This window comes from Hemibagrus wyckioides, linkage group LG09 (genome assembly GCF_019097595.1).
Source record: "Hemibagrus wyckioides isolate EC202008001 linkage group LG09, SWU_Hwy_1.0, whole genome shotgun sequence".
In the NCBI taxonomy this organism is placed as follows: Eukaryota; Metazoa; Chordata; class Actinopteri; order Siluriformes; family Bagridae; genus Hemibagrus; species Hemibagrus wyckioides.
The window spans coordinates 22,882,575-22,910,307 of NC_080718.1; the positions used below are offsets into that span (position 1 = coordinate 22,882,575).

At 36.7% G+C, this 27,733-nt stretch overlaps 1 protein-coding gene across 4 annotated transcripts in view; it reads left to right on the top strand.

The window, feature by feature from the left end:
• The window catches only part of LOC131358949 (leucine-rich repeat and fibronectin type-III domain-containing protein 2), a 109,634-nt gene that overhangs the window by 62,609 nt on the left and 19,292 nt on the right, over window positions 1-27,733 (top strand). For 3 of the 4 annotated variants that reach the window (XM_058398398.1, XM_058398394.1, XM_058398397.1), the window contains one exon: window positions 7,035-7,117. The exons of the other annotated variant lie outside the window; for it this stretch is intronic. The gene's annotated coding sequence lies outside the window, so the exon portion shown is untranslated. The remainder of the gene's footprint in view (window positions 1-7,034; window positions 7,118-27,733) is intronic. 4 annotated transcript variants of the gene reach the window in all.

Sequence of the window (27,733 nt, forward strand, 5' to 3'; positions counted from 1 at the left end):
CATATGATGTTCCACCAAACAAGTCCTTGGGAATGAGTTGTTACAGTTGAAACAATAACATCCGGTAGCAATAATACCGTATGTAATACCTTGTAGTTGACACTATGTCATAGTCATGCCAGAAGGACGTAAATGACAAATAGTAGTTCAGATCAAGACAACATAAAGCTCACAGAGTCTATGCTTGAAGTTTTGACTTTTTATGGGTAATGATAAAAAATAATGGAATAATGTTACCATTGCTGTTACTTAGCAACCTGGTAGTGAGAATGATCTAGATTTGGAGTAAAAATGTGCCACTGTTAGCTATAACAGCATGGATTTCTTCATATCATATCATATATCTCATATCATATCATATCATATATCAATTTGTTTCCCCTGGCGGAAATGACATAGCTTTGCCTATGTTATGTAATATTCATGTGGAGTAATTTTATACATTTTTGGTGTACAAAAGTATCATCGAGTTGATTGCTGGATAATTAATGCTAATAATTTGGTAGTCATGGTAATACAGCAGAGTTTGTAAATGAGATTTAGAATTTAAAATTTGATCTATCTGATTATATCCATCTCCAAATTCTATCATGACCACTTTGGAAAGCCATTGTATCTTTTTATGAAGCTCTTCGAAGACAGAGAACTTTTTCTTTTCTTTTTTTTTTGGTGGCACATCTCATTGAAAGAGGAGATCAGTAAGGTTCTTAGCACACAATATTGTGTGGACCAGATAAATGGACAGGCCTTGGGCCAAAGAGCAAGGACCACATAATGACAACATGGAGAAATATGATAAGCTCTTATCTGAGGGCACTTTTGTCTTTCCTACTGAAAAAATGTGATTACAGATGTCCACCGGGCGAATCAAAAAAGGTGAATTAGCAGGGAAAAGACAGTTTTGTTCACGGACAATGTCATAGCAGTCACATGCCCCTAGAGGACAAGTTGTATCTCTTTGACACATCGTAGTGTCACTACTGATGCTCTCCTGAACCACCAGAATATCATGCAGTGAAGAAGTAATAATAACCAAAAGTAAGAATATGACATGGACCAGTGAATTCCTGGGTGTTTTTAGTGCCGGCTTGATAATGCAACCAGGGATATCGGTGCGTCCCTGATTGGGATGGAAAATGAAATATTGAGTCTAAGAAAAACATTTTATCATTTCCCATCTCACTGACTACATTTTGCTCTTAGCTGAGTAGCAGGGTTGAAATGGTTGAGTTTTTAGCATAGAATTAACATGTTTAAAGAAAGAAAAAGGGCTTAAATGAATAATTTACTTTTAATCCATAATTTGGTTGACAGGGTCAGACTTTCTGGCCTCACCAGTCATTGATAATAAAGAAAACAGAATAAGAGATCAACGTTTCTTCTTTCTTTGATATTCAGGAGGACTGTCTGATGCAACTTTGTGTTGAACATGCGACTTACTGCAAATATTTCTGGGGGGTGAATATATTCTGTACAGGGCTGAATGAAGGTTTTGGGACAATAAAATGTATATTTTATTTGCATATAATTGATTGATGGAAATGGCAATGGTTTCAGGCATAGGATTTATAAATGAAAACAATGGCAAACACTGATAGAGCAGGCAAAATAGCCTGAGGATAGGGATGGAACAGGCAGAGAACTTTTAGAAACGTTTTGCAGTTATCTGAAATAAGCCAATAAAGATAGCCTAGGCTATTGAGGTCAGATAAACAGGGCAGCTTGGTTCAAAGAAGAAACTGCTTGTAAATTTACTCAGAAGAATTTGACAGAGTAAACACTAAGACTGGCTTAGGTTCTCTGGCTAATAAGAATGAGCTTGCTTTTTGTTGCACAGCCGTGCAGTTTCTATTTTGTCTATTTATATATCAGCACACAGCATCCCCCAGAAGAGCTGACCCTAATAATACTGCTGCTTTGACATTGTGAAAGCCTGTTTGCTTGTTGTAGCAAACGGACTGTGCCTTCACTACACAGTCACAGTGTACTACTTTTTCCTTTTATAAGACATGTCTAGTTATTATTATATTCCTTCATAACATATCCAAGATGATGTCGGTCTGTTGAAAGGCCATTCACGATTCAGGATCAGGACTTAAAACAATGTTGTATGCGGCGGTAATTGATGCTGTTTGTTTCTTAGTTCCTTGAAGGTTTAGAAACTGATCACTTATCTCAAGTCTCCTTTGCCACTGTCTGTTTATCTTAAAATTCACAGGATGTGATTGAAAACATTTCTGCACTCATTCATCTCCACAGGGTCTTTGAAAAGGTCAAGGTTCCTGATTAGATTTCGCTCTATTTTCCCTATTAGCCCTGATCGGTGTATTCAACCATGCATATTCCACTTCAGCTCATTTTTTGTTGTTTTTTTTTGTTTTTTGTTTTTTTGTTGATGCTTCCATTTTCATTTGTACAAATGTATTCTATTAACACAGACGTTAAACAGATTCAGAGCTGGGAAAGCCATTTCCATTTCAAGAGCTATTTATAACCACCCATCTCATATTGACAGCAGGAATAAGGGAAGGGGATATTGAAATTGAAATTTCATTCAGACATGCAGGTGCAAACCAGGGCATGAAAATTAAGAGAAAATTAAGATAAGTGTGACCTGTTGAGCATGAAGACGTGACTTGCATGAATTTGCTTATATGGCAAAATGAAAATGTCCGATTGTTGTTCAGATTACTTTGGATTAAAAAAAAATGTTTTCATATTAATTTCCATTCATTTATAATGAAAGAATTAGTGAATCAATTAATAATTCACATAATTAATTTATTACATAATTAACATACAAACAAATGATCATGTCATATCATGCCATTATTAATCTGTGCATACACTATAAATTAATCATGTTATAATACTTAACAATTCAATTATGTAGAATTAATCACACCACAGTGCTATTAAATGCTTCATTCTGATTGGTCAATAGGCATTGAGTATTTTTTTTAACTGATTAATGGAAGAGCTGTTACTTTAAGCATAGAACTAAAATGGAGTTGGCGTTTCTCAGGGAAATTAGAAGATATTTTTTTATAAGAAAGCATCTACATCTATTGAAAAAGACAATTTGAGGGAAATACTGTTTATAGCCATTGGAATATATTGCAGTTACCATGACTAGAAACTGATAAAAAAAATTTTTTGATGACATTCGCTAATAAGTACAATAATTTAGCATTAGTGTGGTATTAGAATATTAAAACACCTTGTTTCGCTCTGAATGATGAACTTCAAGGTGATAATGGCATCAAATTACAGTTGAATTTTATTCCTCGCTTAACAAACGTGAATAACTGACAGTTCATGTAATTGCTTATGTGTGAAATCATTATTGCGACGTATAATTTCTCCCATAACCTTACAATATATTCCATTAATAAAGAGCTGTAAAACATTATGTGATATTCAAAGGATAAAATGAATATAAAAAATGTTACTAAATATTTAGTTGATCCATCCATTATCTACACCACTTAATGTACAGGGTAGCAGGGAACCTGGAGTCTATCTAAGGAGACTCGGGGCACAAGGCAGGGTACGTCCTGGACATGATGCCAGTCTTTCACTGGACACACACACTACGGACAATCACACACACACTCACACACTACTGACAATTTAGAAATGCCAGTTCGCTCACAATGCATGTCTTTGGACCAGTGGAGGAAATCAGAGTACCTAGAAGAAACCCCAGAAGCATTAGGAGAACATGCCACCTTGCATTGTTTGATAAAATATTGAACATATCTTTTTCAGAAATTCTTGTTGTTCATCTATTGAACAAGTAACAATATTTCAGTCATTTTACAATTTTTGAAATTGTACATTACGTACAATTGTACCTGTGCGCAGTGGTTTATATTTCACACCAATATACATGTCACAGAAAAAGAAAAATTGTTGAGTGCGAGTTTCTTTAGTTGCTATTAAAAGGAGGAGCATAAATTCTTCCCTTAAGGACTGATTAATAGAAAAATGTTTACATAACTATAAAGTCCCATGATCTGTCTGTAGGTCCAGGCCAACGTTCTCCACACTAGTAACTACAACTTTTTTTTCTGTTAGTCTCACTGTAGTTCCTGAATAATTCATATTTACCATTGAATAATGTGCTTGAATATTAAAAGCTGAGTAATAAAACAGGATCTTAAGTGGATAAATATGAGAATGGTACTGCTGATGACAGATGGCTGATACTTCTGGTTTTCACATGGGTTTTTGTCTTTATCCTGATAGCCCAAATATGAGCCTAATATGGTGTGGGTAGCTATAAATGGATAATCATCACATTCCTCTGTGGACCTTATTGTTGGTAAGCTGTGATGTGAGTGCTGTGCCCTAGAATTGACTATTTCTGTGAGGAAATGAGAAGCTTTTGTTGCAGTTTATTAGACGTGTGCCCCACTTAGCTGGTGAGAGTGTGCATACTTTAAGCTCAGTGTTGAGAGTGAGGTATGGTAATGTGTGTGTGTGTGTGTGTCTGTGTGTGTGTGCGTGGAGGAAGAGGGAGATTAAATGCAAAATAGCAAGAAAATGAGAGAAGGACTATGTTTTTCATGAGAGACAGAGATGGAGAGAGATAAATAATAAAACAGGATATTACTGAGCTCTTCCTTATTATTCCGCCTCATCATCTCAGACACTCACCTTTTTTTCAATACATATTGCTGTGGAGAGAGGGTGAACTTGTTTGGACAGCTGTGACAAGTGATCACGCTCAATGCTAAAGATCATAGATTACACTCTAAAAGTAAATGTTCTTTTGAGGTCAGTTCAAAGTGCTGCTTTTGCTATGGGTATATTACTTAATCTGTAGTTCTATATTTGAATGGGGAAAAAAAATCCTGTCAGGCTGCTGGTTTCTATATTTCAGAACCTGATGCTCTCCTGCATCTATGCAGAATGGTGCAGTAAACATCCAGTTAGTGACTATTCTTTGGACAGGAAGACAGTGTTGATGAGAGAGGTCAGAGGAGAACAGGCAGACTGGTTTGAGCCGGATACAGTATCCAAATAATCATTGAGTATAACCATGGTGAGCAGAAAAGCAAATCAGAATGCACAACACATCAATAACTTTAGGCAGATGGACTCTGAGAGCAGAAGACTACATCGGGTTGCATTCATCAGCCACGATCAGGAATTTGAGAATACAGTGGACACAGGCTCACCGAAACCGAACAAAATTAATGGTCCATGTTAGATCAAATCCATTAGCTTGTCATCTGAACGCATGATGCTTCAATAGAAAGGGTGATATGATCAATATTACAAATTTTCTTATGTTTAAAGAGTGACAGATATTCCATTGCGCAACATCTAGAATATTGAACTGTACATTTCATTTTTTTATTTAGAATTTTTAAAAATTGTAAACATTTTTTCATACATTTCTGTTTTAAATAATAGAAAAATTGCAGAAATTTCAATGTAGTAGCTTCAGACTTTTCTCAAACTACAATGAAAACATTTTAAAACATACTAAATATATGAAAAGCAAATCATGAACACAATCTTCCATATGAATTATATTTTAGTTACTAACTTACTTCCTTACATTTTTCTTTCCTAGATTTGTTATTCTTTAGCTCTGCTCTTTGTTGTACTCCAGTGTTCTGACTGCAGGCAACGCTTGAACCTGTGAACCTGTGTGAACCTGTCTCAGGGCTGTCTTAGGAGGAATTGTTCACAGTGTATTGCTAGCATACAATGCAGGAGTGATTTCTTTTTATTCTTTTTCACATTCAGTCATATTCACTGGAAGAAAAGTGGCTAAATCAAGCAACACACAACAAATCAAAGTATTTTTGAAATATCTGTGTCTGCAACTCATGAAGTTTGCACATTTCTGAGCACTGCTTAGCCCTTAGATTTAACACACACACACACACACACACACACACTGCAATCCATAGCAATTCTGAAGTTTTCTGCAAACTAATAATCACAATAGAGCAGAGAGAATGTGAAGTATACAAGCGCTATCTACAAAAAAAATATCCTTGCATAAAATGTTACACAGTGCTATTAAAATTTCAATTCTGATTTGTCTGAAAGTTTTGCTGTGACAGCAGTCTGACTCTTTCACCAACATTCCATAACAGTATGTAACTATAAATGGATAAAAGTTGGATGTATCATTCTGTAATAAATAAAACACTTGAATTGTTGGCAAATCGGTGTGATATGAGAGGGAATAAAAAAACATATTTGGACCTTCAGTTTTAGGAAAATAATCAACTTTGTGTTATTTATTTTGCAGTACAGGCATCACCCCACCCCACTGTTTCATACAGCACGTTCCACCATGTTTTATTTAATTGCTCGTATAAGGCTATAGCAAGAATAGGATTGAACAAGTGTCTTAACCTTTCATTTAAATACAAAAAAATAGCATTAATCATGAAGTAAATCAAATTTCATCATTCAATATGGGTGCAAGGAATGAGTAGCAAAGGCATAGTTATCTAAATGGAGCTCTGTACTCTGTGTGTGTCATACTTCGCTGAGGAGATCACGAGTGTAGTCTGTGCGATGATTAAATTTGGGTTATTGGTCTGTTGTGTAGAAAGAAAGCAGTAAAAGTGCCGCAGAGGTATCACTATAGTCATGTTGACTCCATGCTCATGATGAACCAGAAATGATGATCACTGTGAGAGAAAAGCATCAGTACAGAGTCGTCTATTAGTCCCAAAATGCAGGGCTTGTGGGCAGCTTGGTGTTTAATAAGCTGAAGCTGCAGTAGGCTTTAAAAGTGCTAATAAAGCCAGGGTGGTTTAATTAATGTTTAAGAAAGGAGTGTTAAGCAGGCCTTCTAAAAAACACATCTAATACATTATCCAAAGATGCTTGGTTTAATGGCTTTAGAGTTCAAATTGCAAACAACATAATGGCCTTGATGCTCTCTACTCTTCTTTGGATCTGTTTTATCATTTCTGCATATATTTATATCCTCTTTTCTTGCCCTTTACATATTAATTTTTATGCTATCTTATCTCTTTTTTTTTTTTTTTTTACAGGTGAGACCCTGAGGTGTTAAGTTAAACAGCTTTGGCTTTAAGAAGCTAAAACAGACCTTGGGGAAGAAACCTACACAGTTTAGGTAAGATGCATTTATTGTTTCCCGAAAAATTATTCAGAGCATAGAACATGTTTGGAACATCTGGAACACCTGTACACTGTCAAAAACATGCTGGGAGGAAATCAGGGAAGTGGTTATAGTATCAGAACTAATAATGGCACTCAGGAGAAAAGGTTGTTAACTGAATCAATTCTATATGTATTCAACTCTTCTTGGCTGACAAGAGTGAACCTGATTGGGTCTTCTGCTGTTGTAGTCCATCAAGCCAAGCTGTAAGGGGTGATTATATGATGTGTATATATATATATATATATATATATATATATCTTTCCAGACCATTTTCTTCTAAGATCTCTTAGCAACAAGAAGTGTCCACTAACAGAACTGACACTCACTCAATGATTTTTTTTTTTTTTTTTTCACTGCTCTGCATAAAAGAGACAGTTGTGTGAAAATCAGTGTCAGCAGTTTCTAAAACACTCAGCTTCTCCAGGATTTTACTGATTTTACTGATACCAAAAAGGATAACAGACACAAAAATCGCAATTTTTCAGAAATTGCGATTTTTTTGTGCGCAGAAACTACATAATTACATATAGAAATGTAATTACTTTCTGTTATAGCTGTTCTCATATTCAATGCGCACACATCAAAGAAGGCTTTGGCCGATATGGTGATGTCAAATCTATGGATAACCTGCAGTAATTTTGAAAAAATTGTAAGCTCTTCTGAATATTATGAAATTTTTTTCATATTTATCTATGTTTTTTCATATATTCTATCTATCTATCTATCTATCTATCTATCTATCTATCTATCTATCTATCTATCTATCTATCTATGTGTATAACGTTTTATGTGTTTATTTTGTAGGTGTCTTTTTTTTATATATATATATATATATATATATGTGTATGTGCCTAAATCTTTTGCGCAGTACCTTTATTCGCCCCCAATAGATGACCTGGAAGCACACAGAGATGTTTGCGATTGAAAATCTAATTTATTTTTCATATACTCTGGAAAGATTGAATTCTGCATACAGTATCACGGCACATAGCTATTTCACACCACATCACAAAAGATGAAAGAAGTGCGGTGATGAGTGAGACGTGTGAGAATATGTGCAGGAGGAGTCGTCAGGCGCAGGGGCAGCTGAATCTTCTGCCAACAAGAACAATGCAGACAGTGTTGAATGAGTCATTCTGTCTGCTGTCACTGCCTATTTTTTACTGCCGCTCATACAATATGACATCAGACAACACAGTTCCAACAATAAATTAAAAGCACTTAGTCCCATTTTTGTGATTCACACTTTGTGTTAGTGCAAGCAGGCAAACAAATGTAGGTAGTTATGTGTACAATGAATATGTTTAGTAATTGTTTTGAATATTCGGTATATAGTAATTGAGGGGGTTTCATGTTGCGGGGTATTAACTGAACACTTAAAAGCAAAATACTTGAAAGTGAAAGAAAAGAACAGAAAGTAAAGAGATCAAGATGACTTACGCAAACTCACAACAACTTTTTAATTACATTCCATTGTCAGTATTTAAAAGTTTTTTTATAAGCTGAAAGTAAAAATTGTTGTGAAAAAATCTCACTGAGAATAGATAGACAGATAGACAGACAGACAGACAGATAGATAGATAGATAGATAGATAGATAGATAGATAGATAGATAGATAGATAGATAGATAGATAGATAGATAGATAGGTAGATAGATAGATAGATAGATAGGTAGATAGATAGACAGACAGACAGACAGACAGACAGACAGATAGATAGATAGATAGATAGATAGATAGATAGATAGATAGATAGATAGATAGATAGATAGACAGAAAGATAGGTAGATAGATAGATAGATAGATAGATAGATAGATAGATAGATAGATAGATAGATAGATAGATAGATAGATAGACACAGACAGACAAACAGATAGATAGATAGATAGATAGATAGATAGATAGATAGATAGATAGATAGATAGATAGATAGATAGATAGATAGATAGATAGAATGAAGAGCTGCTTATCCAAAAATAGATGTTGCTTTGTTCAGTTCTCGTCTGCAATGCCATGTTCTTCTGCATCTGTTGCATTTAATAACCATTGTTAATAAAAAGAAACCCTGCAAACATGGCAGCAAAGTGGCAGCAGGAGTATCAATGCAACACATTTCCAGTAAGCGCAGATTATACATCCCAAGGGTTTTCAGCGTAGTCCCAGCCGCTGCACAGGGAAGCAGAGGTTGCCGTAGGAGTCCAGAGGGATGGGGATGTGAAATTTGTCCCAGCTGGACACAAAAGTAATGAGAAACACAGGAGAAAGGGACTTGATGGAATAGATAATAATAGACAGATATTCATTTTTTTCTGTATTTTAAAAAGTAGAAAGTGCAGGAGAGTCTAGTCTTTTCCCGGAAAGGGCCGGTGTGGGTGCAAGGTTTCATTCCAGCCAATCAGAAGTCATACCTGAGTCTATTGCAAGCTTGACCAGATTGAAAACCTGCACCCATCATGGCCCTTTTCAGACATTTTTCTATATAGGTGCTGTATGAAGGCTTTATCCAAAACCTGTGGCGTTTATTCAACTGATATTTGATGAAAAATATCTCTTAAAGTCTGTCCATCTTTATACTATAAACTAAAGACAATGTCAGGGATTGGTCAATACTTTTTTTGATATACTTACACAATTCTCATCTTTTCAGATGAACAGATTAGACAATGCATCAACTTTTTACAATGCTGTGGTTTAAAAAAAAAACAAAACAAAAAACTTTATATCACATCTAAGTTATCTGCCAATCCAGGAGCTCCTGCTCCTCAGTCCGATCGCAATCCAGCCCGGATATTACAACACTCACTACCACCTGACTCATAGCAAACCTCTTTCCTGTTTGCTTCTAATCACTTGCTCTGTTTCATATGCCCTCTGCTCTAACCGAGGCTTTTCTGTCATTTCTTTGCATAGTTCTTGTTTCACTTTTCCTCACATTGCTCTGTTTGACTCTTTCTTTGATTGCTTCTGCTGGTTATTGACCACAGTATTGCCTGACAATCTGAATAGTAAATAAAAATCAAACTGGCACTTCCACCTACCTCTGATTCGTAACAGTTTACATGCAGAAGCTCTGAGGGTAAGATAAACAAATAAATAAATAAATCTGTGCATTTATAAGTCAAAATGCCACTTCATTTTTTTTTTTTTTTTTTTGATTTTTCTTGCATTGTGGAACATGGATGAAATCATTTCCAGCAATTTTTCCCCTGTTATTAAGGCATGCCATAAGGGTTTTTTTTTTTTAAACAAACTTATGAAAAGGGTTTAAACTTAAAGCAGCTAATTATTCTCCCATCTGCTCATTACACATATGAGCAGTGCAGTCTTTTTTATTTCCTTATTTAGAAATTCATGTAAATGATAAAATTGCTATTGTAAAAGTTGCATTATGATGTTTTGGAACACTTAATATTTCTTTTCATTCATACTACTACAAATTTGAAATCTGAAAAACATATGCACTATAAATCATTAGCCCAAAGTGCACAGTGTAGGACTCAATCAATGACTGTAACTTGTGACTGGGTTGCTGCTGATCCACCTTTTCTCGTGTCCACATTGCTCATTATTTTATCAAAGGCATAAATCTAAAGCAGGAACAGTGTCCTTGGGTTTTCCAGGGCCCGGTTATTTGCTTTAGTGTTCTGTTCTTTTTAAGCCATCCATAGACTTTGCTGATTGTTGTGTGATGTTGAAAGTACAGGGCAGTCTATTGATTTTAGCCTGCTACTCTAGGACACTCTTCAGCTCTTCATGCACCAAAATATCTGCTGATATATACTTTCTATTCTTTCAGAAATTTCACATTTCACAGCTTGGCTAATTGCATAACGCCTGTGTTGTTGAGATGGAAGGAAGCACTGATTGATAACGCTGTTTGCCCTGAAAGTTTGAGATGTTTGGTGGAGAGTGAAATCTGTTTTCTAGCCAGGGATTAGTCCTGAGAAAAGATTCCTGTTTTACTTGAAAACATCGATCTGGGACTTGCTTCAACTGAACCGTGGTGCAGTCTGCCTCAGGTCTGGAAGCTGTCCAATCTCAGTGCTGTATCCTGAATAACATGATTGGTTCAACTTGTCCTATTACCTCCTGTTTCATGGTTTGTGATGGCCTCTATGGTCAGTAGAAAAGATGGAAAGCCTTATATATATTAAACCAGACTTTTATATGATTGGACAGCTGTAATTGGCTCAGCTTTGTGGTGAGTCTTCCTCTGAATGTGTCACATAAAACATACATCTTATATTGGCCTGCATGGGTAAAATCTTCGAACACAAGAAAAGCTCCTTGTTTGGATGCGATCCTGGAAGATGACATGTCCAGTGTTCCAAAAGGTCTTGTTCTTGAGTATTGATACCAAAATAATAAAACAAGTAGTTGAAAGTAATGCCCACCATTTTGTAAACCTGTTTGCACAAATGTATGTTGGTGATGTGGTAGTTTAGTGGTTAAGGTGTTGGCTTACTGCTCGGACGGTTGTGAGTTGGAATCCCAGGTCCACCAAGCTGCCACTGCGCAAGGTGGCAAGGATTACCTTGAGCAAGGATTTTAACCCTCAACTGCTCAGTTGTATAAAATGAGATAAATTGTACGTCACTCTGGATAAGAGCGTCTACCAAATGCCAGAAATGTAAATGCAGTGAAGTCAAGTGAGAAGGTATGGGGTGCAGTCAGTATTCCAACTCATCCCAAAGGTTCTCTGTGCAAGCCACTTTAGTTCTTCCACTCCAGCTTTGGCAAACCATGTCTTCATGGAGCTTGCTTTGTATACAAGAGCATTATGCTTTGGCCCCTTAGTTTAAGTAAAGAAAAATTATAATGCTACAGCATACAATGAGAACTTTCAAGGGAGAACATGACAGCTTAATGTATCCAAATCTTGTAATCTAATGTACCTGTGATGAGTGATCTGTATTTAACTCCTCAAAACAACTAACTATGTATATATCCAATGTAATAGATTTAGAAAAGCTCGAATGTATGTTTGTTGGTTGATCTAAAAGAAATACTAGTGTATACAGCATAACTTATGTAAAAGTAAAGAAGTGCTACTTTGCTCACTGTTGATGCCATGAGCAGTCATATTTATTTGATGAACTCAGGGCTGAAAAGTCCATCCACAGTAGGAATTCCAGTTTTTAGGGGATGTTTTTTGTTTGCTTGTTTGTTTGTTTGTTTATTTGTTTTTCCAGCTGAGTGTCAGGTTATGTGCTTTGCAAGTATTACTTTTCCTACCATGGCGATGGCTAATGACAGTCCATGCTTATTTTGTTTCTAATTTCTGTATCCATGAGTGTGGACACCATCTGAAAATCTGTCACATTAGCGCTTTCAAATCCTTCTTCTTTTCTGTCCTGGGTTAGAAGTGAGTAAGTACATTGATCGTGAGCTCTTTAGGAATGAGAATCGAGCATATTAGCATCTTCTGGCATTCCAGAAGTTGCTAAACTGAAATTTATTCCCAGCAACCTGTCTCATGTTAGCATACACAGCCCTCATGGCACTCTGGGTCCAATTAGCCTTTATTGTTTGCTGCTCCAAACACCACTGCTACCAACTGTCATGGGCTAGTCACATATCCCTGAACAAAACAGCAGAAATCTGCTGAAGTTATTGAGCTGGGTGTTTCTGTAGTTGCACAGGACACCGCCAGTGGCAGACTAAGAAGTGAGGATGTGTTAAAGAACTGTGAGGATTTGTTAGGTTGGCAGTCATGACTGCCTTGGAGTTGTTTTGAATTATTATTGTTTTAATTTGTTCTGAGTTAGAGCAATGACACTATTTCAAGATTGCTGTAAGAATAAATGCATTTTTAAAAAAAAAATGCATTTTAATGAAATAATATACCATACAATATAAATATAAAATATAAATATGTGTAATTCCAGTGGTGGACCGTCAGGGCCAGCAAAGCCTTCTCTGCTGGCCTAAACAGCAGTGATCTGAATCACTGACTTGCATTTTAATATATTTAATATAATTTTCATGAATGTGTATTAAATTATTCCCAATAGTCTATTCTCTACATTTCATAGCTTTTCTCTTGGTTGCGCTGCTTCCAGTAGTGTATATTTATGATAAGAGTATTTATCCAATCATATTTCAGCCAGTGGCTGATTTCTTTCACCCTGGCAACATCGTGTGTTGCCAGGGTGAAAGAAATCTGCCTTAAGGCCTTCAGAATCAATAGTGCAGGCGCCCGTAGCTTAAAATAAGTGACAATGAAATTGTTACATTAACCAATCAGATTTCGAGTTGGCGTCACTGGGGCCATCTAGCAGGCATACAATTATGTCAGCAATTTCCTGTCCTTTGATTGGATAACTGGAGTAGTCAGAGGCAGCGAACCGCACAAACTAAATAAAAAAATATATATATATATATATATATATATATATATATATATTTTAACTCACAATGCCTGACAGAGGAGAAGAAATCGATTTGGTCGCAGACATCCTTACAAATGCATTTTCAAGGCGGACTGTGAATAAAATTGACTATTCCTTGTGAGGTGTGAAATACTGTAGCCTTTGGTTGATTAGTGTCTATTGCCGTGGCATCATAATGATGGTATAGAGGTGGATTAATTCAGGAAGGACACCAGTGAAGGCCTAGGTGTGAAATGCACAGCCTGCCACTGTGTAATTCACACAGCACTATTCATGAAAAACACACATGCATTCAGTCTTTGTTTTATCTTCAGTAAACATTTTATCCTGATGTGCAGAATGTATGCCCTCCTCATGCCCCAGGACCAGGGTCATGGTAAGTGCAAAGGATGCTGGGAATGAGGAGGGAATACATTCTGCACATGTATACAGTACGCCCAAACATGTTTTTGGAAGATGGGTGGAAAGGAAACCCACACATATACAATGAAACAGCAATGCTACCTGCTGCACCATTGTGCTGCCCTGTTGTGTTAAAACACATAAAAGAATTGTGAAAAATATTATCTAGAACTTAGTAGCCAAATGTAAAGTGAGATAATGAAAATGTGGTATTGCATAAAAGCAGAAGTGAACTAGAAGTTGCATGTTTTATGATCAACATATCAGTTGTTCTAGGAGAAATAGTGAAACCAGAAACTCATCCAGCATAAATATGTATTTATAAAAATCTATAATAAATTACTGGCAGATTTGCATTAAGCAAATGTTGATACATTACATTTGAACCTCAGCATATAAATTGAATTCGTTCTGGAGGCGAGTTCTTAAGGTGAAAATTTGTATTTGCGAAACGAATTTTCCCATGAGAAATAATGTAAATGCAGATAATCCGTTCCAGCCACCCAAAAATATTACCAATACGAAGCGTATGTAAACTGTACAGCTGCTCACAAAGAACTGACCCAAGCCAAGCATTCCATGTCAAGGGTCCTCGAAGGAAGTCGTGCCACCAAGCTTGGGTTAAAAATAGAACAAACCACCCATGCCACCAATCTGTCAACAGAAAAACTTGTGAAAAATCACGTAGGTTTTGAACGCATGCCGAAGGCAACATTGGTATCGTAGGTTGACTCTTTCAAAACAGCATTCACTGACTGAAAAAAAATTGTAATCTCGCTTCAGTTGGCTTCTCTTAGATTTCCACTGACACAAACAAGTTTTGAACGGCTCTCAGACGTACGTGCAACTTAGCTCTTGTTCGGTTTGGTTCATTTGTATGTTCGTTTGCAAATTTCTTGCAAAAAAATAAATTCTTAAGGCGAAAATTTATAAGGGACACGAGTCACAAGAAAAAAATTAAAATCATAGAGGCTTCTTAAGGGAGAGAAAAGTTCTAGCTTGTCATCCAAGTAAGCCCTCTGTGTTGAGGGCTGTAGAGGGTTGAGAGCCACTGAGATAGTGTTGTCAGACATGTGTCTGTCTGTCCTGTACAACCTGTCAATCTTACTCCCTGAGGAGGTCCCAATCTCAGCCCTGTATGTTCCTTTTTCACCTTCGACTCTGAAATCCACCCAAATCTGCTCTTGCTTCTATTATACTAACATAAAAATGTACTATATATATATATATCCAAATATCTGCCAAGCAAAGTCTGTCTTAAAAAATATGTATATTCAGGGTGTAATGAAGCATTATGTTGTCCTTTGTTCATCGATATTTACAGTTTATACGCCACAAAATAATCGCTTTAACTCATACATTCAATTAGCATTCATCTCATTCTGATATATGAACGAAAATCCAAAGCCTTTTATTGTATATAGATCAGCAATTTTCGCCTTGATTTATTTTTAAGCTTTTCATTTTTTAAGGCTAATCGCCGGCTTTTGTTTACCCCATAACAGGATTCTGATTCCGTAGAATGGAGTAAAAGCCATAAAAGGGTTCCTGTTATACCTCAGTAGGATTTCATCGATCATTACTAGGAGATTGTGCTGTATTTGAGCGATAAATATTTCGCATGATAATTAATCACTTTAATCACAGAAACGACCTGCCTTTTTTACTCCCTTTAAAATAAAACCGTTCATGAAATGCCTGCGGTAGGAACCGCTGCAAAAGTAGGACGCCTCAGATGCTTTTTTTTCACTGCATTGCACACAATGCAAAATAAAAATAAAAAAATTCCCAGAGAGAAGCAGCAGTGATCTAGCAAAAGCTGCATAAGTTTTCTATCCCTGGGATTCGGCATGACAAAACCATCAGCGTGAAACTAATACGCTAGAAATGTGGCAGAAGTTGCTGTAACTCATAGAAAGAAGCTTTATTTGCTGGCACTGATTTCCACCAAAACAAGAAATATTCATATGGGGACAAAGAAAAGTGAAGCAAAAGCTGAAATTTGCTTTGTAATGAAAATACAATAGCAGCTTTGTCACTTTGTCCCAGGTGCGTGACAGTAAACCCAATTTCTTTGCAGATTTTTTTCTGCTTTATTGTTCATATACACATGTAATATGACAAGTAACAAGTTTAATGCTATTCACCCTAAACTAGTATTGAACTCACCTTGCAGAAGAAATGTTCAGTTTTAGCTTAGCCCAGTATGCATTCAGTGAGTCTAAGATTCTGAAAAGTTTGTGTCCTAGGGCATTGTGTAAAAATCACATCTGCTTTGCACCTCCGATGTCTGGTGTTTAATTCCGGCCTCCACCCTGTGTGAGTGGAGTTTGCATGTTCTCCCTGTGCTTTGGGGAATTCCTCCAGGTACTCCAGTTTCGAAAGCATCCACTGAGGGCCAATTGGCATCTCTAAATTGTCTGTAGTGTGTGAATGGGTGTGCGAGTGTGTGTTTGTGACCTGTGATGGGTTAGCTCCCTGATTCCCTTTGGATATGTTCCAGGTTCCCTGCAGCCCTGTGTAGGTTATATGCTACAGAAAATGATGGATGGATGGACATTCTAAAAATAGGCAGTGTCAAGAGTGTGAAAATAGCATTTTTTCCTGGCCTGGCCCACTGTAACAAAGTTTCCTTGAAAAACAATACAAAAAATATATATTTGTTACATCAATCTGTGAAGTGTATTTTTTGGTAGATAACCTGTTACCAATTATGACAAATATCCTTCTTAATTGTGTCCCAAAACAATCACTCAGCCCTATAACCAGAACACATTCACCCCTATGAAATATTTGGAATAAGTCCAACAGGAAGGAAAATCAAGTGAATTTTCTGAATGAGAAGAAGAAGAAATAAAAAATTCTCTTAATGTCTTTGCTTTATTTTCAGTGATATTGTGATATTGACAGAAGAGGTCACTTAGAAGAGAGGAGGAAGTACAGAAGAGGAAGCACAATCTATGTTACCCAAAACATGAACTGAATGTAAATTATATTTTTAAAAATATATTTTAAGAAAATCAGTACAGTGTCATTAATGTCTTCAATACATTATGCACAGAATGAAAATAGTAATAAATAAAAATAACAAAAAAAATATATTTTGTGTATTTGCTAATAGTCTTAACTGTCTTAACCCAGTTACTCAATTAAGATCAAAATGCAGCAACTGGATCAGCCTTAAAATGACTAGTCCACTAAGTACCATCATAAATACAGTGGGTTTCTTTTTTTCCTGAGAGACAACTGTTCATTTTCAGCCCATGTTGGTGCTTTTTTGGATACTGACGTGAAAAAAAACCCCAACTCCATGCAAATGAGAGAATTTGCATGATAATGGAACCGGTTGGAGAGAACAATAACCAGTGACTTTCATATATGACTTTCATATATCACCTTTTGACCAGTAGGATATTTTTATATTCATTGCACGATTGTCCAATTTAATTGGCTTGACATGTAGGTGTCCAGCATCTGCAGAACAGATAATATAATGGCCTCTGTTGGCAGAAGGAAGCAAATCCTGCAAATAAGGAACAAGTACAACACGTATTAATGCAAGACAACGTTTTCTTGTCTCAATTAAGCAACTCGTGATGTGTTTATGGTAAGCTACACATGGAAATGCACTCCTCTGTAGCAGCAGGTTTAGATGTACATACACTACCCGTACTCTTGACCAACACACCCGTATATGGACCTAACCCCAAACTGTTGCCACAACAGTAGATGTAAGATGTAAGATTTTAGAAATAAAAACGCCCAGACCTGTTCTAGCATGACAATACCCCTGTGCACAAAGTAAGGACCATGGTTTGTCATGGTTAGTGTCAAAGATCTCCAGTGGCCTTATCAGCGCCTTGATCTCAACGCCTGTGAACACCTACTGGATAAAGAAGAATGCTAGCTGCCTCACATTTGGTGCCCGGCCTCCTGAACTCCTCGTCTCTGAATATGCACAAATTCCGAAGTAAACTCGAAAGCCTTCACAAAATAGCAAAGGAGACTGACTCCATATTAATGTCAATGGAACAGAATGTTCCACAAGCATATATGGGTGTGACGGTCTGGTGTACACATACTTTTGGCCTAATGTAACTGATGGTCGCATTCCTTATTCCTCCCAGATGTAATGACACCTATGGTTTAGCTGTAGCAATTGAAATTAACTTGCTCCATTGGTCCAATGTATCATCCAAACCATGATATGGAAGACACCTAAACATTTCTGCTTTTCCCAGTTAAACACACATTCAGACCAAAAGAGAAAAAAAAAACCCTTTTACTGAAAGAGCTAGTTTATTGAAGATAAAGAACGGGGACAAAAATGTGTGTTGCTTTTGCTTTGCAGAGACTCTATCTTGGCAAACTTTGAGCTTAGACTTAGTCTTGTGATGTGATAGAAATCAAGCAGGCACTTGATGCAGAACTGTAGTCTCATAATTTTGTTAAAAAATGTTTTTTTCCCCATTATATAATCATAATCACACTGGACTTTTGCCTTACTGTTTTCTTACTGCTGCTTGCCTCACATTTGAAAACAAACCAAGAACAAATAGACATATTTTCCAACACAATATGTTAATGTTTCTGTGATAATATAGTTTTTTTTCTTTGCCTGCTAGGAATTTCTCGTTAGCAATATGGCCACCTCTGCCCGTGCAAACGTCTGTCCTCTCTATTTCTTCAACATTATATGGCTCTACAAACTTGTAACAGAGTTTATTTTTCTACCTTGTGTGTTTGTGAGAATGATAGTTCTGGCACTGGTAAGTGCTTTCATCTGCGTTCATGTGACTGCTCAGGCTCTCAGGCTGCTGAGAACATGCCGGAATGTCTTGGCAGAAAGGATGTTTGTGAAATGAAATTTTGAGGGCATTGCTTCACTCCGATGTAAAAGCTAGTTAAAATGAGCTAGACAGTGAGTCTCGACTTCAGGTCTCTCTTCAGGTCTCTCTCTCTCTCATTCTTTCTCCCTCTCACTCTCTCAGTCTTTCTCTTAATCGCACAGATGCTGGAGGTGTTTCAGATCTTAGAGACGTACAGGGAGTGATGAATGGAAAGTGTTAGGACTGGCTGATCTGCATCTTTACTGTCTGTAGAAAGGTGCTCTTGGGTTCAGGTGGCAGCCATAAATCACACTGTTTTAGAGTACACTGCAGTCTCTTTAAACAAGATAGGCCTTTTCACTGTCTCTCTGTGTTAGCTTCGCAAAGTAATGGACCAAACCTGTACTCCATCTTTCCCTTTCTGAGCACTGCCTCTTCCTAGGAGTGCTGTTCTGCTGAATTCACTCCTCTCAGGAAGCTTTATTTACTCTCTATCTGCTTTGCTGTTATGAGGCTGCAATCCCTTCATGTTGAGGCCTGTCTGCAGGCACTGTGTAGTGTTTGGGAACTCGGATGGTGTCTGGCACTTTTCGATAAGAGTAAGACCTAGGCTTCTGTTTGAAGGAGGAAAGGGAAGGACAGTCGGTACACTGAACTTTTTTTTTTTTTGTGGTTGGATATTATCTATTACAATCCCATTCAGACTTTGATATTAATATCCATCTCAAGTGATCGAGTCACACGTGGACAGCTCCAAGTGCAGATCTGAACAAGGTCAAATATATCTTGTTATCCGATCACTCAGACCACTTGTGGAGCAGGTCTAGGACACGTCTAGCCTCTTTACATTTTTAGTGTGGATGATAAAAATTAATATTTTGGGTGGTATAAGTGTTATAGCAGGGCTAAGCCCTTCTTGTCTTTCAAAAATGATGCAATCACAAGCTGTTCTGATCCTGACCCAGCCACATTGTTGATATCCATACCAGGTTTGGGCTTTCTTCATATACAATACCTGGCAAAAAGTATGTAGACACCTGACCGTCATACCCACATGTGCTTGTCAAACATTGCATTTGAAATCTATAGCATTACTGTAGAGTTGGTCATCCTCTTTGATCCAGAACAGTCTCCATTCTAATCAGTAGGCTTTCCACTAGATTTTGGAAAGTGGCTTTGGGAATTTGTGGTCATTCAGCCACAAAAGCATTAGTGAGTTTTGGGCAGTGCACATAAGTGAGAAGGCCTGGCATGCAGTCTGTATTCCAATTCCACTGGTGTTCATTGGGCTTGAAGTCAGGGTTCTCTCTGTACAGGACACTCGAGTTCTTTCACAGCAACCTTGGCAAGCTATGTCTTTATGGATCTCAATTTGTGTGCATTATTATTACAAGTGAAGGAAAATAAAGACATTCTAGATATTTCTGTGCCTCCATCTTTGTGGCAACAGTTTAAGAAAGATGACATTTAGATATGATGCTCCAAATATGTTTGGCCATACAGTGTATTGTATTATATAAATTATTACAATATGTATGCTTCTTGATACTGTTCTTAACATGAATTCTGCTCATTACTGCATAAATGTTGGCTATTCTTCAGACACCTGAATGAGATGTGCTACCTGTCGAATCTCATATCTCCTACATTTTTTTATTTTTATTTTATTTTATTTTATTGAGATTTTGTACAAACAATGTCACATGGTGCTGTTCCATAATCACCTTTCCAAGCTAACAGGAGTTGAGATTTTGGTTACAGGCATTTAGAATTATTCATCTCAGCTAAACTATCCAACCATACAACTATCATGTATCCTTAGCTAGCTAGTTAGAGAACATGCCTAAATTTATAATATTGCTTTAACAAACATACATACCTCACCTAAAATCTACATCAAGAAACTAGCTAATATCTAAGGCTATATAGCTAGGTCAGCTTGTTAATGATGTAATTGTAAAACATTAGGTCTATATATCCAGTCATTGCAGGCTAGAAGGAAACATTTAGCATCTTTTAGACACTGACAGAACACCAAACCATACAGATCTACAAGAATTCCATCATTTGCAAGTGTCAGTTTAGCCCACTAGCTCTCCCTGTCCTCCTTCTATCATTCCCAGTTCCTAAATATAATTTTATGGTCAGTTTATACCCAGTAGTGTCTACTTGCTAGGCAAACTGGGACATTTTATAACCAGTTTGCAAGTGTATCTCTTTTTGTTTGCAAAAAATAGGGTCTACTCATTCTCATAGCAATTTTAAATATATGTAGTAATAGAAAATTTCTTTTGGATCCTTGTGAAATAACTATTTAAGGAAATAATATATACTTAATAGTACTACATTAAGATAGATTGTATAATGTTACGTTTGTACATTGTACGTTTGTACATTACAATGCATACATATGGAGCTGTTGAAAGGCTTTGTTAAAGGAAATGTGCAATTTTGGACAGAATGGCATTATTAAAGCTGTTGAGCAGAAATGGTATGCAGCAAAGAAATTTCTAGTATTGAAAGTGCAGGTTTTTCGGAAACAGATCCAAAACGCTTATTCAATGATTCATGAAGAATACGTAACACGCAAGGGTTTAAATACATACACAAATCAGGAAAACAGGCGTGACAAATCAAGATGTTTGAGGTACCAGCCACTGACAGTACAGGAGTAGAGACACGATATGAACAAAAACAAAACACAAAACGAGGAAATTATCAATTATCAATATTTACAGGTTTATAGCTCACACTAACTTAATGGAACTCATATTTGGTATTGTTTTTTTACTTTCCTGTCGGATTTTAAGTGTTTTGTTGTGTGTGGTTATGTGTAACTGTTGAAAGCACATGGAGTTTGTTGAACTGAAGAAAGTACGCCAGTTTAATTAAAAATGCTGTCTGATGGCTAAATTAAAGCCTAACATTGTTTGAGTGTTGGACTTAGCTGGTGTTTTTTATGTCTGGTTTTGAAGTGACATCGGGCTGCTTTTGGCAGAATTGGCAACCCTGTTACTGACGAAATTCTCTTAAAACTGGGCCCTGAACGCTTATCTGGTTATACCTATGTTTCAGGGGAGGCTGGAAAAGAGTGTCATTAATTTCTTCTAACTGTGAAGTGGAGTCTCACTGAATGTAGATTACAAGAATTTAAGTATAATTAGCGATAAAAATTCATTTAGTGACATCATAATTTCAGGATGTCAATACGTAGTAATACCCTTGCCAAGCAATTTGTGTAAGGTTTATAAATTAGTCATCGTTTAACTAAGGACATGATCCCAGAGAATGAGCATTAACTGAATAAAGGCAGATAATTGTGGTAATTATAGGTAATGGGTTCCTAGAGAGTAACAGGGACGTTGTGGGTCTGTGATTCGTCCATGTAGAGGATTGTGCAATGAGTTCTGGAAGTTCTGGATGATTTGGTGTGTGTGTGGGTATGGGTGTGTGTGTGTGTGTGTCCTGCTATCTTCTGTTTTCTTTAACTCATGTCAGTTGGTTCTTTTGTATCTTTCATCATTAAACTATCTGGTCAGTGTTTGTGCTGCACTGAGTTGATAACAAATCAATCAATCAATCAATCAGTCTCCCCTAACTGTGTAATAGATTGATGCCACACTTTAGCTACAGTAGATATAAAAAATTCAATACACACATCTTAAAATTGCAGCTTTTTATGATGTGAAAAAACAAGACCAAGATAAATCATGTCATATCTTTTCACACCTTAATGTGACCTAGCAACCAATAGAATTTAGTGAAAAACAAATAAACGAAAATCACTTACATTTAGTTGGTTGTTGGTACCTGGGTATGTGGCTGTACTCATAATTAAGCAGTAACATTTAAACTCAAGTTCCAAAGTAAAACATAGATTTTTTAATATAAACTATTCACCCAGGCAAATTAATAAAATACAAATGTTTACAAAATGGCTGCTCCCGAAATAGTATTTTTTTGTCATTATGTGATTACAAAAATGCATAAAATAAAAAATAATAACAAATAAATTGGGCTACAGTTGTATTGAAAATAGAGTTCATTTAATTGTTACAGGTCCTCCTTATTCCAGAACCACAGGCAAAATGTAAATAAGCTCAGCTGATGAAATATATGGTTAAAAAGCAGTCACACGTACACATGTGGATGCACATTCACATTCAATGTATGAAAGGTTCCACAATTAGATTTCTGGTGTGCCAACATGTTTTTTTTTTTCTTTCTATAATACGGGTTTGCAAATGAATGCTGTCCCAAAGTTTGTATGAGTCTCAAACTTCAGTAATGAGTGCACATCGCTCTGTCATGCTAAGTTTTTCCCCTCCAAAGCTCATTAAAAAATGCAGTTTGCTGAAAATTCCAAAATACTTTCCGGTTTCTGTGTCCAAATTACTTTGGCCTCCTTGAGCTTTTCACCCAAAGAACACAATATCCACGGTAAAGCATGGTGATGGCAGCATCATTCTATGGAGCTGCTTTTTTTCAAATGGGACCGAGGCTCTAGTCGAGAGGGAATTACGAATAGCTTCAAAAACTATTTCAACATAATCTAAAGCACAAATCCAGATTAACGAAAGGAATGGCTTCAGATGAAGAAGGTCAAAATTTTGGAATAGCCCAGTCAGAGCAGTGGAATGACTTAAAGTGGGCTGTGCACAAAAAATCCACTTGTAATTTGATAGATATGGAGTATTTTTGGAAGCAAGGATGGAATAAAATGACCAAATCAATATGTGCAAAATTTTTAGATGTTTTTATTACATGCTGTATTACAACAAGGAATGGTGCAAGATGCTTTAATATAGAATTTTTTTGTTGTTGCTATATCACCTAAAAAGTGAAAAAATCTCTGACATGACTTACCTTTACAGTGACCTGCAGTTTTAACTGCAGTGTGTGTGTGTGTGTTGTTGTTGTTTTGGATGTTGAATCATTTTAATTATTAAAGAGCAAATGCTGGAACCATGTTGCAGTTTAATAGAATTGTGAACCACATGCATCTAGGCAAACACACAACCAAAACAATCCAATCAAAAAAAAAAAAAAAACAAGTTAGCAGATTAGAAGAATGTAGACACAACATAAGCCGCAAGCCACTGGGATGGGATGATTAACCTGCTGTTAAACAGAGTTTAATATGATTTAAACTTCTGCATCCTGTGTAAAAATGAATTTGTGCACCATGTGTGAGCCATGCACTCAGTGCTGCTGATGTTGCCTCTCCATATTACATCTGTCCCACTGGGTTTTATTTGGCCTGTAAGGACCTTCGTGAGTTACAGATAAGAAAAAGCGAGGTGTCGTAAACACATTCATTATAGAGGGAAGATTGCGCACATGTTTGTATGTGAGAGTTGAAGTGATTAGCAGCAGAAAATAGCAGGGCAGCTGTGGGGGGAATAGAGGTGGGAGTGAAAGCTGGGTAGCATAAAGGGCTTTTAATAAAGCTGACCTTTCTATGGTGGGCTTGTTATGGGAAAAAAGTGCTGCTTGGGGGATAAAATGAAAGGCTGGGTGGAATGAAAACATTTGCATCCTAGTCCTAAGATGGGCTGGTTGAATATTGGCCATGATATTTATCTAAGTCTGGGGTTGGTTTATTAACACAGTTGTCCTTTAAATGAGACTGAAGGCTCTTCATCTCTGTTAATCACTGACAGCTTGCTGGTTATGTTGGTGGATCAAAACAGAGTGACCCCAAAAAATGTATACACACTTCAAAAGGTCCGGTCTACCTCGGCATGCTTCACACATCCATTTTACTGGCCATGTGTGCAGTTTATGCAGATGAGCAGTATTACTTTCAGCAAGATGGTGCACCACCTCACTACCACCGAGACATAAGAGCCTATATCAATGACATTCTGCCAGGACATTGGATAGGATGCATAGGTGCTGCTGAATTCCCTCCACGTTCCCCAGACTTAACACCTTCGATTTCTATCTGTGGGGAACACTAAAGGATGTGGTGTACTGTAGAAAACCACCTACACTGGCTGCACTATGGGAAGAATTTGAAGCATCATGCAGAGCAAGCCCTGTGGACGTTTTAATCAATGTTGTTCATACAGTAGTTTACCAAAAACAAAAGTATCTGGATGAGTTAATAATGCTAATGATGCTAATGCATTAATGCTAATCCATCACTTTGAGCACCGTGATGTCATGTGATTGCACAATTCAAACGTGACCTACAGCTACCCTTTGATGTTTATAGAAATTTAGTAATAACATTTTTATGCATATATTTATCATGTTGAAGTGTGTATACATTTTTGGGCCCCTCTGTAGATAGCTATAGAATGGTTAATAATTTCCAGCACTAGCTAGCAATGAAGGTTAATCATCTAACAAAGTGAGTATTTCTTTAATGTAAGCTAGCTAGTTTTTTGTTTTGTTTTTTAAATAATAATAATTTTAAACAAAAAAACCTTCTTCTAGCTAGTTCTGTTTGGAATTCTACATTCCCTACTAATTTCAGAAAACCATTATCTTTTTTGAGGGGTGGGGTTGGGGAGTTTTGTCAGGGGCAACAAATAATAAAATTCTTATCTCACTCACTAAGCAAATAATAGCTGGCCCACTGGAAAGCATTCTTGTTTGTCTAGAAAGCTGACTGACAGTGCAAAAAATTGTAGTTAACATAATGTGATAACACATTATCCTCTTTTAACACATTTTTAATGTAACACATCAACTAAATGGCAGTGCATTGTAAAACATGATAGCCCCCTTAAGGGGGGGGGGACTTATTTCTTCTGCACCTGCAAAGTTTTGAAAATCAAGTTTTTCAGATACTATGCAAAAGTAATCCATTTTCTTGACTACTTGTGAGTTGAAGCAAAGCTTATCTTTTCTTAGTTTTGCTCACATTTATAAGGCAGCAGGTAATCTTTTGTGTCTAAATGTATCCACTTTGACAGATCCTACAGAGTGGCCAGTGTTTTGGGTAGCAGATATGGTATTTTCTCCTTCTTATATATTACTGCCATATTATATAGTCTGACTAAACAGGAAGTGATGGCATGTAGTTAGGAAAAGAGTTATATGACAGCTTTGTACTGGCCTCCATTCTATTCCATTCCATTCCGTTCTGTTCCTTTTCCTTTCCTTTCCTTTCCTTTTCCTTTCCTTTTCCTTTCCTTTCCTTTCCTTTCCTTTCCTTTCCTTTCCTTTCCTTTCCTTTCCTTTCCTTTCCTTTCCTTTCCTGTCCTGTCCTGTCCTGTCCTGTCCTGTCCTTTCCTTCCCTGTCCTTTCCTTTCATTCCCTTCCCTTCCCTTCCTTTCCCTTCCCTGTTCTGTTCTGTCCTTTCCTTTCCTTTCCTGTCCATTCCTGTCATGTCATGTCCTTTCCTTTCCTATGCTGCCCTGTGCTGCCCTCTGTCCTGTCCGTCCCATCCTGTCCATTCCTGGCCTCTCCTCTCCTGTCCTTCCCTTCCCATCCTGTCCTGTTCTTGGTTTCATCTATATTTCCACATTCCTGCATCTCTGGTTGTTTAATCTGCTTATAGTTTAAGAAAACTAATCCAGACATGAAATCTGCTTGTCCTGGTCACTCAGTGTCCTGGTATATTAGATATTTATTCATTAATTAATTGATTGATTGAGTCACGTCTGTGAGGTGTTTGTGAACAGATTGAATTTTACACATCATTTTTTTTAAACATGCAGTCTTAATGCTGTCAGATTAATTCTTAATGCACTGCTTAACATAACTGTAGCTTGGAATACTAATAAGCACGTAAGCCACTCAGACAAAGATACCAAAATACTAATTCTGTAAAATGTACACTTATAAAAAAATTTCTAATACCTTAAGGAAATTTCTCAAAAATTAATCCATGAAAATTAATAAAATATAACTGCTTGGAAAATTGTGAACTGCTGAAGTAAGTTTTACTTTGTCATTAAAACACACACACAATAAAAAAGAATAACATGTTCTTATATTAAAAACTAAAGGTCTTTCTTATTCAGATACCAACGGCAAGACGTAAATATTAATATCATTAAAACTCGGCTGATGAAATATGTGGCTAAAACGTGGTCACATGTACACACGTGGATTCACGTTCACGTTCGATGTATGAAAGGTTCTGCATTTAGATTTGCGGTATGCAAAGGGTTTCTTTTTCCGTTCTATAATACTGGCTTGCAAATGAATGGTCTCTCAAAGTTTGTAAGAGAAAAACTTCAGTAATGAGTGCACAGCTCTCTGTCTTTGTAAGATTTCCCCATACAAAGCTAATTACAGTGGTTTGCTCAAACTTCAAAAATTAGTTCCCTTTCCTATAGTTCCAGTGTCCAAATTACTTCAGCTAAAGTTCTAAGCCTCATTGAGCATTTTGTCTGCAATTAAGCCAGTGATCATTTGATGGAAACATTTGATCACTTGCCTCGAAATTTGCTTAGGTGAAGAGATTTAAAGTCAATCAAATAGAAACTCACTAATCTACTCTTCATCAAATCGGGGCTTTCTTGGACTGTGTTTAATGTGAGTAGAAGTAGGATTAAACTTGTTACCTGATAAATATGATTAACATTATTATCTCTACATGCCTGTAAAGTAGATTATCTGAAGTAGATTATCTTATAAACCATTGATATCTGATCTTATCAATATCTTATGATGGAAGTCTGCACAGAATATCTAAGAAAATCTGAATTGTTTTTCTTCCACATTGCCAAGCAAAACAGCTTCACCTATGTAATCAAAACGTCAGAGCAAGCAGTTAAATGCTATTCAAATGGGTATTCATGTGCTCGCTGTTGTGTCACAAGTTTTCTCCTTTATGCCATTGTTGGGCAAAAGAAATGACATGCTATACTTCAAAATCTGAGCTGGAAAATACCAGGCTGTTTCTTTACTTTGTACACGCACTTAAACTCAAGCACTTCCTTAAATAGAAAGATGTACACCGTATTAATTGTTAAGTCAGAAA